General features: G+C 30.3%; 41 non-coding genes across 41 annotated transcripts; 32 read left to right on the top strand and 9 right to left on the bottom strand.

Annotated features, from left to right (window-relative positions):
- The first annotated feature begins 132 nt into the window (after positions 1-132).
- Positions 133-153, top strand: 21ur-10462. Its single transcript, NR_054589.1, has one exon.
- Positions 154-643: 490 nt separating this feature from the next.
- On the bottom strand, positions 644-664 carry 21ur-12265. Its single transcript, NR_054588.1, has one exon.
- Positions 647-667, bottom strand: 21ur-618. Its single transcript, NR_054587.1, has one exon.
- Positions 668-815: 148 nt separating this feature from the next.
- 21ur-3131 lies at positions 816-836 on the top strand. The gene has a single exon (NR_054586.1).
- Positions 837-1,810: 974 nt separating this feature from the next.
- On the bottom strand, positions 1,811-1,831 carry 21ur-4454. Its single transcript, NR_054585.1, has one exon.
- Positions 1,832-2,029: 198 nt separating this feature from the next.
- 21ur-1257 lies at positions 2,030-2,050 on the top strand. Its single transcript, NR_054584.1, has one exon.
- Positions 2,051-2,325: 275 nt separating this feature from the next.
- Positions 2,326-2,346, top strand: 21ur-14832. Its single transcript, NR_054583.1, has one exon.
- Positions 2,347-3,106: 760 nt separating this feature from the next.
- Positions 3,107-3,127, top strand: 21ur-11670. Its single transcript, NR_054582.1, has one exon.
- An 81-nt stretch (positions 3,128-3,208) lies between these two features.
- 21ur-7286 lies at positions 3,209-3,229 on the top strand. Its single transcript, NR_054581.1, has one exon.
- Positions 3,230-3,667: 438 nt separating this feature from the next.
- On the bottom strand, positions 3,668-3,688 carry 21ur-1802. The gene has a single exon (NR_054580.1).
- Positions 3,689-4,084: 396 nt separating this feature from the next.
- Positions 4,085-4,105, top strand: 21ur-2899. The gene has a single exon (NR_054579.1).
- Positions 4,106-4,500: 395 nt separating this feature from the next.
- Positions 4,501-4,521, top strand: 21ur-8958. The gene has a single exon (NR_054578.1).
- 21ur-535 lies at positions 4,502-4,522 on the top strand. The gene has a single exon (NR_054577.1).
- Positions 4,505-4,525, top strand: 21ur-15642. The gene has a single exon (NR_054576.1).
- A 276-nt stretch (positions 4,526-4,801) lies between these two features.
- Positions 4,802-4,822, top strand: 21ur-11018. The gene has a single exon (NR_054575.1).
- Positions 4,803-4,823, top strand: 21ur-6335. The gene has a single exon (NR_054574.1).
- A 454-nt stretch (positions 4,824-5,277) lies between these two features.
- Positions 5,278-5,298, top strand: 21ur-11417. The gene has a single exon (NR_054573.1).
- Positions 5,279-5,299, top strand: 21ur-3828. The gene has a single exon (NR_054572.1).
- Positions 5,300-5,427: 128 nt separating this feature from the next.
- On the bottom strand, positions 5,428-5,491 carry F44E8.44. Its single transcript, NR_054570.1, has one exon. It is a non-coding gene; the product is annotated as an Unclassified non-coding RNA F44E8.44 (non-coding RNA).
- On the top strand, positions 5,428-5,491 carry F44E8.43. Its single transcript, NR_054571.1, has one exon. It is a non-coding gene; the product is annotated as an Unclassified non-coding RNA F44E8.43 (non-coding RNA).
- A 698-nt stretch (positions 5,492-6,189) lies between these two features.
- 21ur-15062 lies at positions 6,190-6,210 on the top strand. The gene has a single exon (NR_054569.1).
- Positions 6,211-6,416: 206 nt separating this feature from the next.
- Positions 6,417-6,437, top strand: 21ur-14557. Its single transcript, NR_054568.1, has one exon.
- Positions 6,438-6,510: 73 nt separating this feature from the next.
- On the top strand, positions 6,511-6,531 carry 21ur-9472. Its single transcript, NR_054567.1, has one exon.
- 21ur-11799 lies at positions 6,512-6,532 on the top strand. The gene has a single exon (NR_054566.1).
- Positions 6,533-7,463: 931 nt separating this feature from the next.
- Positions 7,464-7,484, bottom strand: 21ur-11152. Its single transcript, NR_054565.1, has one exon.
- Positions 7,467-7,487, bottom strand: 21ur-3510. The gene has a single exon (NR_054564.1).
- Positions 7,488-8,145: 658 nt separating this feature from the next.
- On the top strand, positions 8,146-8,166 carry 21ur-8869. Its single transcript, NR_054563.1, has one exon.
- Positions 8,167-8,627: 461 nt separating this feature from the next.
- Positions 8,628-8,648, top strand: 21ur-12668. Its single transcript, NR_054562.1, has one exon.
- Positions 8,649-8,921: 273 nt separating this feature from the next.
- 21ur-10622 lies at positions 8,922-8,942 on the bottom strand. The gene has a single exon (NR_054561.1).
- A 197-nt stretch (positions 8,943-9,139) lies between these two features.
- On the top strand, positions 9,140-9,160 carry 21ur-11559. The gene has a single exon (NR_054560.1).
- A 215-nt stretch (positions 9,161-9,375) lies between these two features.
- On the top strand, positions 9,376-9,396 carry 21ur-2138. The gene has a single exon (NR_054559.1).
- Positions 9,397-9,668: 272 nt separating this feature from the next.
- Positions 9,669-9,689, top strand: 21ur-14265. The gene has a single exon (NR_054558.1).
- Positions 9,670-9,690, top strand: 21ur-5538. Its single transcript, NR_054557.1, has one exon.
- A 445-nt stretch (positions 9,691-10,135) lies between these two features.
- 21ur-3433 lies at positions 10,136-10,156 on the top strand. The gene has a single exon (NR_054556.1).
- Positions 10,157-10,254: 98 nt separating this feature from the next.
- Positions 10,255-10,275, top strand: 21ur-6302. The gene has a single exon (NR_054555.1).
- A 553-nt stretch (positions 10,276-10,828) lies between these two features.
- Positions 10,829-10,849, top strand: 21ur-13214. The gene has a single exon (NR_054554.1).
- A 313-nt stretch (positions 10,850-11,162) lies between these two features.
- 21ur-5498 lies at positions 11,163-11,183 on the top strand. Its single transcript, NR_054553.1, has one exon.
- Positions 11,184-11,498: 315 nt separating this feature from the next.
- On the bottom strand, positions 11,499-11,519 carry 21ur-3280. Its single transcript, NR_054552.1, has one exon.
- Positions 11,520-11,838: 319 nt separating this feature from the next.
- On the top strand, positions 11,839-11,859 carry 21ur-14836. Its single transcript, NR_054551.1, has one exon.
- Positions 11,860-11,976: 117 nt separating this feature from the next.
- Positions 11,977-11,997, top strand: 21ur-7437. Its single transcript, NR_054550.1, has one exon.
- A 1,011-nt stretch (positions 11,998-13,008) lies between these two features.
- On the top strand, positions 13,009-13,029 carry 21ur-7428. The gene has a single exon (NR_054549.1).
- Positions 13,030-13,035: the final 6 nt, after the last annotated feature.

Below are 13,035 nucleotides of genomic sequence, written 5' to 3'. Positions count from 1 at the left end.
CCTCGTGCGAACTGGAATATTGAAACATCTCCGATGTGTCTTCTCAGTCTTCTTCCTGTTTCCTTATTTTATTAATATCATCATCATCTGTTTCAATTTCTTTTTTTTAAAGCTATTTGCATTTTTTTCTGATAATTTTTTTGTATTGGGAGTGTTTTGAAATAGAATTTGAATTTTTTTAAATTCTAAGCATAAGCTAATACCTGAGCATGTTGCTAACTGCTAAAATTCAAGTTAAATTTTTAAACAGGTGCCATCAGGTAGGCACAAAGCCTGCCTATCATAATTCTCAAAATTTTCATTTTTTAGTGCCGTAATATTTCAATTTTATAATATCATTGTGGTCTTAAATAACCATACATAGACTAATATAAATTTCTAAAAAAAAACTATTTAATTTGGAAGAAGGAAGTTATTTTCGCAATTCGGCCACCTCATTAATAATTTCTAACTAAATTTTAGTGATCATCGATATGAACTAAAACTTTTTATGCAAACTAGATAAAACTTGCTCCTCTTTGAAATTAATTATGCCTATTAATATTCATTTTAGAGAAAATGATGTCTGCCGGGAAATCTTGAAATGCGCTTTTTTGTTCAGTAAAGAGATATCATCTTCAAAAAATTAATTCAAGTTATGAAGTAAATAAATTTTACAGAATCAATAGCATTATTAAATAAAAGTAGAAACTTTTACAAGTATAATAAAACAGTATAATCCTGGTAGAATTTATTTAATTTAATAAATTCAAACTTACTTTTTCGGGCATGTTTCAACATATCCATTTGTGTTCTCGTCTTTAGGCGTTTTTCATTCATTTCTTGATACATTACTTCATGTGCTTTGACAGTACGCAAATTTGACAACAGAGATTTTTATTCACCAAAATGCAAATTCTTTGCCCGACATCTACTGGGTTGAGCAGCTAACTGTTTTTGGTTCTGAAAAACCGGTAGACTTCGTTCGCTGCAACACTATAATTACATGTTTTATTGTCGATTTTCTGGTATATTCTTTCTGGCAGGTCTTGTTCTCAATTTTTATGGGAATCTGCTACAGTTAACGAAAACTCGAGTTTAGTTTCTTAAAATATTCATTTACCGTTTATTTCTTTCTGAACTTTTTGTTGAAGGCGAGAGTCGTTCCCTCTCAGAACACCTTTTTTTGAAACACAAGACGAAATGCAATTTTACAAAGTAACTAGATTAGGTTTGCTTTTTCATTTTTGCTGTCCCGCGGAAAGTGTAGTCAGTAGAAAGTCGGGGAAAATGTTCCGTCTAATCAATTTATCAGTCCCAACTCGAGTGTAGTTTCCAAAATTTTCTGTACTGGGAAAAATTTATTTTCCTGTTTCACTATTGTTGATTGTTTTACTGAAAGAAATTTGTTTTATTGATTGTTTTACTGAAAGAATAAGTCAAAAGCCGCTGAAAAATATTCTAACTTCTGTTTGAAAATGGATCTTTCATTATTCTTTGAGCTCTCAAAATGAAAACCCTCGAAAAGCGACGTCACTTAAAGTGCTAATTTTTAAAAATTGTCCGTCTATAGGTTGGACATTGCAATTTGCAATGGATCTACCTCATTGTAAATTCCATCTTCATTAGACTTCATGACGTATCTTGCAGCAATACATTCAGAAAAAGAAGAACAAATGAACCAATGATCAATTTGTTTCCCTTCTTAAAGGTCTTCTCTTCTTCTTGTTAATGCTCATCTTTTTGTCTCAATTCTGGGGATATTCCCAATGGGCTCAAATGGGTTTTCTGAACCTATCTGAACATTTTACGAGTTCCTAGAAAATATTGTGAACATCAGAAAGATAATTTAACACCTGCTAAAAAACATTACGGAATACATAAAAAGTACGGAGCAGTTAATTTTTGTATTTGACTAAAGTTTAATACTCACAATCAATTTTGCTTGTTTGTTTTCTTTAAATAATCAACAAAAAACTAAAAAAAAACTACTAATTTTTTTCCTGTTTCACGTTATCTTCAACAAATTCAGTTTATTTCTGAAAAATGTTACTAATGTGTTGTAGGGTAAAATTTTACTATGTTCAAACATTTTTAACAACCAGATTCTGAGAATAATTATTGAATAAAAACATATTTTGCAATTAATTTTGCAGGCAAAAAATAAAACGAATTGCTATTTATATGCTTTGCAATCCCTTTATTTTTCCGTTTATTTTTTCGCTAGTTTTCCAATTATTTTTTCCGAAGTCACTAGTTTTCCTATTTAGCCTCTTATTTAGGATTACAAATAATTGTCTGATTAAACAGGCAGTCATGTAGGCATATAGGCGTTTACCCAGGTGATGCAGGCACAAGTATGAAGATTAATATTAGTTTTAAAAACTATTTTTTTGCTCAAAAAGTTTTACAAAAGGTGATTACTGAGTGGGATGTTGTAAGATCTTTTTAATTTGCGACCTGAAATGTCTTGAAACACATGAAAAACATGCTCACTTTTCTTCCGACATTTCGCACCTGTCTACTACTACATATTCCGTGATTTAGAACTTTTGATGACAATTAAATCACGAAACAAAACTAAATTTTCTGAATAAAATTCAAAAATAAAATTCCCACAGCCAAATCATTGAAACAAAGAACACAGATAAATCCCACGAAAACATCGAGATCAATACAATTTATTTAGTCGAAATTTTTTGATGTTTCAATGATACATCCCGAACGAAACTCTTTTTTTTCATAAAATAACGGCCCATTCGCATATATATATATATATATCCCGACGTTCGTCTGTCTTTCTAACAAAAAAAGAGCCGAAAAGCATGTGTCTCTCAATCCCCCTATAGAATAATAAGATAAACTGATTTCTTATTATGCTCTTGTGAACCAAAAAAAACTTCTAGCTTTTTGTTTCAATAATTCGATGTGAGAACTTTCAAGTGAAACACAAAACAGATCCAAACGCCCTTTTTCAATAAACATAGTTTCAAGAAATTTTCATAATTAAATCCAGACTGATTGTGGGCTTTCCAAGTAATAATTCCATGTTTAATGTTTGCTGTTTTATTTACAAAATAAATTCTTTCATCTCTTCTTCAATTTTATGGAATCGTATTTTCAAAGTTCAATAGAAGGTGTGAAAAATTTAAATTTCAAAGAAAACATTTTCGAGAAAAATTACCGTTTCACTGAATTTTCATAACCAAACGTTGAATATCCATGTTGATTATTTTGCTTTCCTTGGATCGCATCTAAAAATTTAATTCGGGATCAAATACCAATTTTCGCAAAAAAATAGACTGTATTTATAAAATATCTCAATCATAAAACAGCTTCTCGTTTCCTTCTTATAAATATATTCGAATAAAAAGTAAACATTGATATGCTTGCATATTTGCTCAGATGTCTCTTCTCCTCAGCGCTCAAATGGTAATGTGATTTTGTTTCTGATCTTTGCGATTTTTGAATATTTCTCTCCAGAATCTTGGTTTTTGAATATTTCTTGTTTCAGTTTTTTTTCTTTTTTTGTAAGAAGTGAAAAATCGAAGTTTGATCTAATTTAACCGATTTTCCTGTTCATCGAAACAATTTTCATGGCCGTGTTTTTTCTTGAGCGAGGAAGAATAATGGTAGCTTATAGTAATACCTCACAGGAAGAAAAACCAATTCACGTGAAATTTTCCTGAACCACAAAAATCGTTCTCGATTGCGCTACAGTTGAACTCCACAATAAAATAAATTAGTTGAAACAACATTTTTTTAGAAAATAAAAAACGTTTTTTCAGTCGTATTTTTGATATCGAACTATGTAAAATTAGAAACCGGAATTTATTCGGAAAACCCAGATATTAAATTATGAAAGTGATGTATGTGCTTGGGAAAAACATTTTCAATGTGATCCTAATGATCTCTGTCGTCTCATGTTTATTGATTTGTAGCTTCTGGTGAAGCTTCAATATTTAAATTTGTTTAGTAAATATAGTTTTTAATTCAATTTTAGATGTTTTCAAAACAAGAAAATAAGTGTGCAGAAAAAAAATATATTTCAAACTTTTAATGTTTCACCTAGTGTAGATAAATCTGATCATATCAATTCATTTATTATGCAAATTATTAACCGAAAAACTTTCGCCAAAATCCGACAGAATAAGGATATGAAATCACAAGCAAAGGCAATATTAACTTTCCTTTATTTCAAAATTTTCACAATTATTATCATTGAGAAACTTGCATCAAAGATTATTAGAAAATTTCATAATTCTTATCCCGAATCTTATTTTCAATACCTGCCACCTATCCTAAGATTTTAGATAACTTGCGCGGTACAGATCCTTGAGTAATCTGATTGTAATGGATGTAATAGGTGCAACTTATTTTACGTATACCTTTACACTAAAAATTTTCGAGCTGTTTAAAGTTTTTGTCTGACATCTCCAGTTCCTCAAAAGTTTTGAAATTTTTTTCAAATTTTTTCTGTTTCACTATGTTAATTTACTTTTTCCTATTTCTCAATTTTTATTGGCACTACCACTCACCACTTAAATCAATTTATCTTCAATTTTTCAGGATCGGTTGGAAAATACCAAATGAGACCGACTTCTCCCGTTATCGTTTCTGAAAATCTTCGCCGAAAATCAAAAGTCAGACCTTTAAGAGGAGTTTGTTAAAATTAGTGAAATTTTTTGATAACGAAAGTGAGTTTTCTTCCGTTGTGTTAAGAGTTTGAAAGAGGAGTTTTTTATCAAAAATGACAGATCACATCGGGCAGATAATTACTGTTTCATAAAGTAGATAAATGTCAACTTTCTTTGCAATTTTATTAGCTCTTGGTTTTTAGGAAAAAATCTGGTGAAAATATTTTAAACTTATTCCCAGGAACGACGTCGTCGAAAAGTTACTTTTTTTTTTTAATTATTCGGCGTTTTCGAAAATTTTATTTAAATATATAAAAGAGAAACTGATAATTATTTTTAAAAAAAGTTGTTTTTGATGAGAATTTTCACAAAGTCAAAAGCGCGAAAATTTGAAAATATATTTTAAAAAATTGTCTGGTAAAATCGAAAAACCCACTGTCTAAAAAATCGGTGGCCGAGTTTTTTGTTTTTTAGGGCTATGTTGCAAACTTAGTTAGCTTGCCAATTTTATCGAAACCCGTGTGACTTCGTTTCAAAAATGAAAAATGTTAAAAAATGTTATTACAATAGCCAACTTTACACTTAATTTCCACTCTTAAATATCTACAAAAAATTTACTGTTTCAAAAAAATTGTAAAAGTTGCAACAAATTTCTTTCTCATTGAAAATTTGAGTCTAACATCTTTTCCGTATTTCTACTTGTTTGTGTAAAAATCTTCTGAACTATCTCACCCCCTCTACAAATGGTCAGGCGTCATCAGACGCGTTGTTCAAATAATACAATAGGCGGGCGGTGAAACTGACTGTGATGAGGGCAAAAGTTCAGCATCAAAATCAATGAATCGAAAGTTTTGTGCCGATTGTGTCTGCGTCTCTTGTTCTCGTTAATCTCTGGTGGTTTCTAGCGTCTACCTGTTTTCCCATTTGCCAGTCATAGGGTCTGTTTCGATGATCATCGCTTCCTTTGGTCCTTTTCATCAAAGATAAATAGGTCCTTTTCTAGGATACTACTCTCCTAGGCTCCGCCCTTTTCTTGGTTCATTGTTGTTCATTTATTCTATGTTTCATTTCTAGGTTCAATAAACATTTCCTTGTCAGAACAGGTGAATTGAAACTCTTTTCTAAAAACAAGTTTTGTACTCGTTTTATGTCTAATCAAAATGTGTATTCTCGATTTTTGAACACATTGAAACATTTTAAAATTATTTTCAATCAGGTAATCTTGCAACAAAAATGAGTAATAAGTCTGTTTCGATGATGTTTGTGATAGTTTACACAGTTACTCATGATTTTTTGTGTCGGGAAACAGTTGATTTTTTTGCTCGAAATAGACTTTTAATTTCTCAAAAAATTTATTTTCGTTGTCAGGCGAAACTGATCCCATTTTTAAAGCCAAAGAAAACATATTCTAATAGTGCCATTCATAAATCAGCAAGTTTTATAATGATAAAATGAGAATTAGTATATAGTTTAATTTGAGTGTTTGTTGCTGTTTTCTAAAAAAATTTAAATACTTAATTTTTTTAGTTTTTCAAAAAATGGGTTTAAAAAATTGTCGGATATTTAATATTAATCCAGTTTTGGCTCTTGTTCCTGTTTGTAATTTGATTAATTCGCTGGTCATTTATAAAATTTTGACAGTATGTTCCTATGACCGTTTATTTATAATTCCGCGATTTTTAAAAAATGTCATTTTCAATCTTATGTTCCATGAGAATTTAAAAACTAGCTATGAAATTGCTGAATTATCAAATTCTGTTTCAAATTTTATGCAAAAATAGATTTTCAATTATTTCTCAATTACTTCAACTATATGAACAGTGTTGTCTTCCAGTAAAACATTTTTTTACTGTTTCTAGTTCTGTAAAAAATGTTCCATATTTTCCCACAATAGTCGCATAGTTCCGATAGTCTTTACTTTGTTTATTCTTCCGTTTTAGTAATTTTTCCAATAACACAAAAAACTACACTCTCCCTCATTCCCACATTTATTTTATCACTTCTCTCAACCCGTCAAATTGCATCTAAATGTACAGTTTTCGGAGATATGAAACAATGTTCGCACAGTCCATTACGGTCAATTTCTTGATATCAACAATACCAGTTAAATTTACAATTCCATAGATCAATGACGTGGAAGTTGGGGAATATACCACGCGAAGAGAGGGTTCTATTTTCTACAGCAGCAACCAATCACGTTTCTGATATGGAAAGTGATTTTAGATCAATGAACACATTTTCCTATATCAATTTGATATCTTTTGGTCCATCTTTTGGTTCATCTTCTGTCCATTCTTCGTATCTTTTAATAGTGTTTTTCTACATAGTTCTGTCTGTTATCACACGCACCCATTCACTCCTCCTATTTCCTATTTAAAGCTGTTTTATTCATTTCTAAAATATTTTTAATTGTAAATTGTATTTGTATTATTTTATTTTTAATTATTCACTTCATTACTTCTCTCTTCAATTTAAAAAGATTTAGTGAAACTGTTAGTGATGCCATTTTGAAAAAAAAAAGTTTTCGTAAACGTATTTTATAACACAAGTTGAGCCAAGGCTGTTGTCACAATAAACACACATTTTAACTCATAAAACACGTTTCATAAATGTTTTTTGTCGTTTCCCCTTTTTAAAAAGGTTTGTTAATTTTGAATTTTTTATATTCGAACAGTCTATTTTATTCTTAAAAATTGAAATCTAAACAATGATTTAAAATTTTATTCTCCTGTATTTCTATAGGATATTTTTTTAATCTAATTTATTTGGTGAAATGATTGTTAATTTTTTTTTTCAGTAGCATTTTTCGATCCGGCCCAGAATAAACGAAATGTGAATTAATTTAACATCTCAAGTGAAATAGAAGGAATATTGTTACTTTAAATTATGTATTGTTTTCAAAACACCTGCGAAACAGTGAAATATTTTTGAACAGTTTGATGCTAGATCAAATGAAGATTTGAAAATATTTTTTACTATCTGGAAGTTTTTGGTCAGAAAAAACCATTTTTGTGGTTTTCATAAATAACTCTCCTTTCTTAAAATTGAATGAACAAGGCTTACTAAAAGTTAATATATTTTTTGGAAATTAAAAGTTCTAAGTCTGAAAATTTGGAAATGTCTTTAGCTAGAAAATTCAAAATTTAGACAAGCAAAAAACCCTTTCCAGCCAATCAGACGAAGTAGGTGGAGTTCGAAAGCTTTGATAAGTAGGCTTCTCATTTCGGAGAAATTCAAGAAGATTAGCCATTATTGAGAAAAATCGTGATTATAAAAAAGTTTGATTTGTAATTTGTCCTCGGCCTTTAAAAGTTTTTTGTGTTAAGAATGTGCTATTTCGATTTTTGATTTTATTATATTTTGAAAATTCAAAATTTAGACATTACGGAAAAAAGGTTTTAAAAAACATTTTTGATCATTTTCGAAAATTGTAACTGTTGATTACAGAAAGGGGAACAAATTAATTTTTAGCTTAAATTTTTTCCTGTTTCAGATTTTTTTTATTAGGCCACCAACTTTTTGACTTCACTGCATTCGGCATTTTTATATTTTAAAAATTAAAAACACCTTTTTTTCGAACTTTCTTCATCTAATGTCTCTTCTGAATATTCTTTAAATTGTATTTTTCACAAAATCTTCCCCTCTATTCCGTCTCAATGATCACATTTAAATCAAATGATGATAAGACCATATTGTATCATCACCACAATATTTTATGCCCTAAAATGGTTTTGTGTGTGTGTTTGAATGAGTGATGAACCATTGATCAATGTCTACAAACTAGATACCCCTCTCCCCTTCCCCTATTTCACGTGAATCGCCCTCAAATTCTCATCGTTCTGCCTTTGATCTTTCGATTGAGGCCGAGGTTGGCCTGCAAGTAGTCATCGTGTGCAAAATTAGTTTCCGGAATACCTTGTATAGTCATCTAATTGTGGAATTTTTTCACAGTTGCAAGTTTTTTTCTGTTTCAATTAAAGTTTTTGAAGTGAGCTTTCCCAAATTTTACAGTTTTATTCATATGCTTAGCTCTAAGGGTTATATTTCTAAAACTGCAATAATAAATTGAATTTTAAAAATTTTCAATATAAAATTTCTGAATATTCGAGAATTTTCCAACACCAGAAAATAATCTGAATACTCCATCAGAACAAGATCGCAGTGAATGATCCGATTTCTTTTTAATTTCCATTTCCCCGCCAACATTTTTGGGCTTGATCTTTTTAATTTGAAAACATGGGAACATCCGTTTCAAAAAAAAAATGATAGTTGCAATTCTCGATGGGATTTAATATTCAAAAATTGTTGATTAATGGAAAAAGATAACTTATTATTGAAAAATTTGTGAGAGAAGTAAAAAATGTGAAACGGTATTTAAATTTTTTTAGTATTAAAATTGCCAGCTAAGTTCATATCAAGTCTTGGTAAATGGATACTAGCTTTTGTGTACCCTATCAATTTCAATTTCCAATTACCACTGTTTCAATGATCCATAATTATCTAGCGGACCATCTCGGCATCACTGGGTCAATGTAACGACATTTTTGTAAAGTTTTACATTTTCCGAAATTTTATACATTTGTTTTTAAAATATACATAAAACTTTAAAAATATATTTCCTGAATATCTTCGCAAACTTCCGAAAGTCCTCCAGTTTCCACTCTAAAAATTTATGATCCACTCTAAAAATTTATGATGAGGAAAAATGTTTTACTGTTTCACACTACTTGTGAATTTCAATAAAATTTGATAGTAACAATATTTGCTGATATCTTTCCTTTCCCTCTGCAATACATCTCAGAACGAAAAGTATAACGTGATTCGTGTTTTTCTATAGAAATTTCACTACAAAAATTGGATGACGTCAAACTTCTTAAAACAAAAATTGAGGTTAGCCTTCATTGTTCTCGTGGCAAAATGAGATTTTTTCGATATTTTTAAAAATCTCAACAGTCCATTTGATCTATTTTTAAATAGAATAATTGTTCTCTATGATATATATTTTTACTGTTTCAAAACTTTAGCATAATTTGAACAGAAAATTGTTTTTTATTGACTGAATTTTTTTGATAGTTTGTTCCAGTGAAGCCAAACCCAATATAACTCGCACTGTAGACATTCTCATCATTATTGCATAACTTTGTGTCATATTATTTCTGCAGTTACATATAAAGTGACGTGGTGCAAATTATTTTTTTCATGGCATTTTCAGCACAAATAACATCTCTCCAAAAAATCGTATTCTGACTGGCAAGGGAGAAGTTTATCTTCAATATCGGATCATGTAGTGTCTCACAAACATGTCTCCTCTCTTATTCTTCCATTGTTCCGATCTAAAGATTCAACGATTATTTCATTTTCGAGATACCTCGGAAGACTAAAGTGTTTTCTGGGAATATTCGTTAGGGTGTCTCCACCAATTTCCTAAAGCCTTGAGTTTTTGAATAATATCAGAGAATGAGACAATTTGTCACTGTTTCATTACTTCTTGAAAAAACTAAAGCAGTCGAAATTTATAATGAACGAGCCATGAAAGTGTGAGGTGTCCATAGAAACTTACTTTTCAAAGTTATGCAAAAAATTGTTAAATTTACTGTTTCGACATGTCCAGAAATTCAAAATTAGAAAGAATTCCTATTGAAATCTTGATCGCATGTTTTGAACAAGAAGCTTACATTACCAAAACAGCTATTTTGCTTGGTACTTTTGCCAAAGTTTCAGCTTCTATGGTAGGTAGCACTTGCCTACCTTATGCCTGCCAGTCTCCCATTAACTTCTGAGTTTTAAAGCAATCAAAATGGTTTTTGCATTTATGGTTGGTTTTTTTCAGTCAATCTGCGAAAATTAAAATTATTATCTGAGAATATGGACGTGGATAATTTGTCGGTAGGCATCAGATAGGCACAACGCAGGCATAGCCAAAAACATATTTGTAACGTTACTAAATGCCACTCAATTTTAATAAAATGGGCTCTGAAAGAGGGAAAAATGTACGGCCTGTTTTAAAAAAAAAACAAAGGTTCGCATTTTGGAAATTTTGGTCCAAAGCTGAATTTCTGTTAGGGACATGTTTCTAAATATTTTTCGCATGGTATAAAGTCCAAAATTGAACAGAAACAATTTTCTGGTTATCTCCATTTTTTTTAAATAACCAATTTATTACAGTTTCACACTGGATATTTTTATTTTTAAAAAAAACTGTGACTCTCCAGTGCCCTTTTATTTTCCGCAAACTGTTCTCTGTTCTATCATTTTCATGAAAACATGGCTTTCCAGTATTAACCATCCACCTCAAGATCGTAGACATCGATCCAATGTCGGCGGCAATCTGTTCCAGATCTGACGGCGTCTCTCGTCATTTTTTTATTTTTCAAGGTCTTCGCCTAATTTATCTCGACTCACTGTTCCGCGTTCCAGTGTATCGGTACCAGTACTTTTTTTTTAAATTTTCCTCAGACCAAATAGATCAGTTTTCTGAATAGTTTTTTTTTCTATATTAACATGTTTCACGTAGTCTGTATTGTTTCAGACTGTAGTAAGCTATAATTCGTAAAATTTTTATATTGAAAAATAAATAAGTTTGATGAATGATAGATACCAGCATTTGATAAGCTTCTAGGACAGGGACAAAATTTTAAAACTTGAAATTTGGCCTAACATCCTTTGAATTTGCAAACCGGTATAAGAGAATTTTAGATTTTTTTTTGAGATAGTTTTGAGAATTTCCTAGGTTTCAACTTTTGGGATATTTTGAATCTATTGTTGCAAAACAATGCTGATCCATTATTGCTTTTTTAGTATGTTTTATATAGTCGGTATTATTTGAGATTGTAGAAAAAATCTATAATTTCTTCTTTGTCATTAGGATTAGGCAAAAATACATTGGTCTACATCACAATGAGAGCGAAACAATACAAAATTGAATAACCTAATCAATAGTTTGAAACAGTTGTTTTTTGTTTTCCAATGGAAGGTTTTGGATAACCCTCGAATTAAAAAAACTCTCATTAGAATCAAATTTAAAATGAATACACTTAAAGCAGTCAGAAACCTGTAGGCTCCAATCAAAACCATTAAAACTCCCTAAAAATTGTTAAGATGCTATTTTAAGTTTCCAACCAATGCAAAGATTGAATATGTATGACAACATTGTTCTTGAAAATATGGAAAAAATTTGGTTTCTGGGCACTTTTAAAATTATTGAAACGTTGAGGAAAAACATTGCAAACTTTTTTTGATGTCCTAATGTGATTTGAGCTCCTTCAATGTAAATTTATAAGATTTCACTATAATTGCCGCTGAAACTATATTTTATATGTTTCAAGTGGTGTATAATATTAGAAAATGCTACCATAAACAATACGATCACTGGTTTATTTGTAAACTGATTGAAAAAAGTATAAATTTTGTAACAGACAAAAAGCATGGAAAATTATGAAAAAAAACGTTAAAACCCTTTATAACACAAAAAAATAGGCACCGAATCGTAGAGATTCCGGAATAGCTGAAATTGTCCGTTGTGACTCAGTTTTGCAGCCCTTATTCTGAGTGTGATGCGATACTTGCCAGTTTTAAATAATGAAATAATTCCATATAAAAATTCGCAAAAGTGATATCAAATTTTATTTTAATATTTTCAAAGTAAAAGTTATTCATAAAAGTGTTAGTTTTTCAATTAACAAAAAAAACTGAGCTCTCCATCTTCCGATCTCCTATTCCCAAAAACCATTTCTATCCATCTTCCCCTCCCATTGTTTTCCATTAATTTTGATTCTTTTAACAGATTAATAAACTTCCAGTCATTCAGCTTCCCTTCATCTCATTCTCCGATTCCTTAGATCATTATCATGATCAGCACCGGCCGTCTTGTGTCCAACCGTACCACTCGTCCCTCTCTCTCTCATTTCACAGTTTCCCTCGGGTTTTTCAAATATTGTGTTCAGATGGACATTCTTCTTCTGACTTTAAAATTTTTACTGCTTACGCGTCCGAAGAAAAAAGGAAATTAAAAAGCATCAAAGTAACAGCGTCAAAAACTTGGTTCAATATTTACCTTGAAACTGGAAAATTGATTGTTCCGATTTCTTGGCGGTGCTCTCTTCAACTTTTGTTGATTTCTTTGATCGCTCATTGCTCATGAATCAATCAGGTTAGGTACACAAAATGAATGAGCACTGAAACATTATTATTTCCATCTCGTCATTCGATTTTTCACAGTTTTATATTTTCGGTTCACAGTTCATCAAAACGGATATAGCTTTAGAGAAACATATTTTTTCACTAAAAATTAAAAAATTAAAATCGATGTTTATATTTTTTTATTTCAGAAACAGCTTTTTTTAATTACTGTTTCACAACCACATAAATAATTTTGAAATTTTTCACATCCCAATCTTCATGTTTTTCGGTTTCTAAAATT

Source organism: Caenorhabditis elegans, chromosome IV (assembly GCF_000002985.6).
Source record: "Caenorhabditis elegans chromosome IV".
NCBI lineage: Eukaryota > Metazoa > Nematoda > Chromadorea > Rhabditida > Rhabditidae > Caenorhabditis > Caenorhabditis elegans.
The sequence above is the reverse complement of the archived record's forward strand: the minus strand, read 5'-3'. Positions and strand labels throughout refer to the sequence as shown.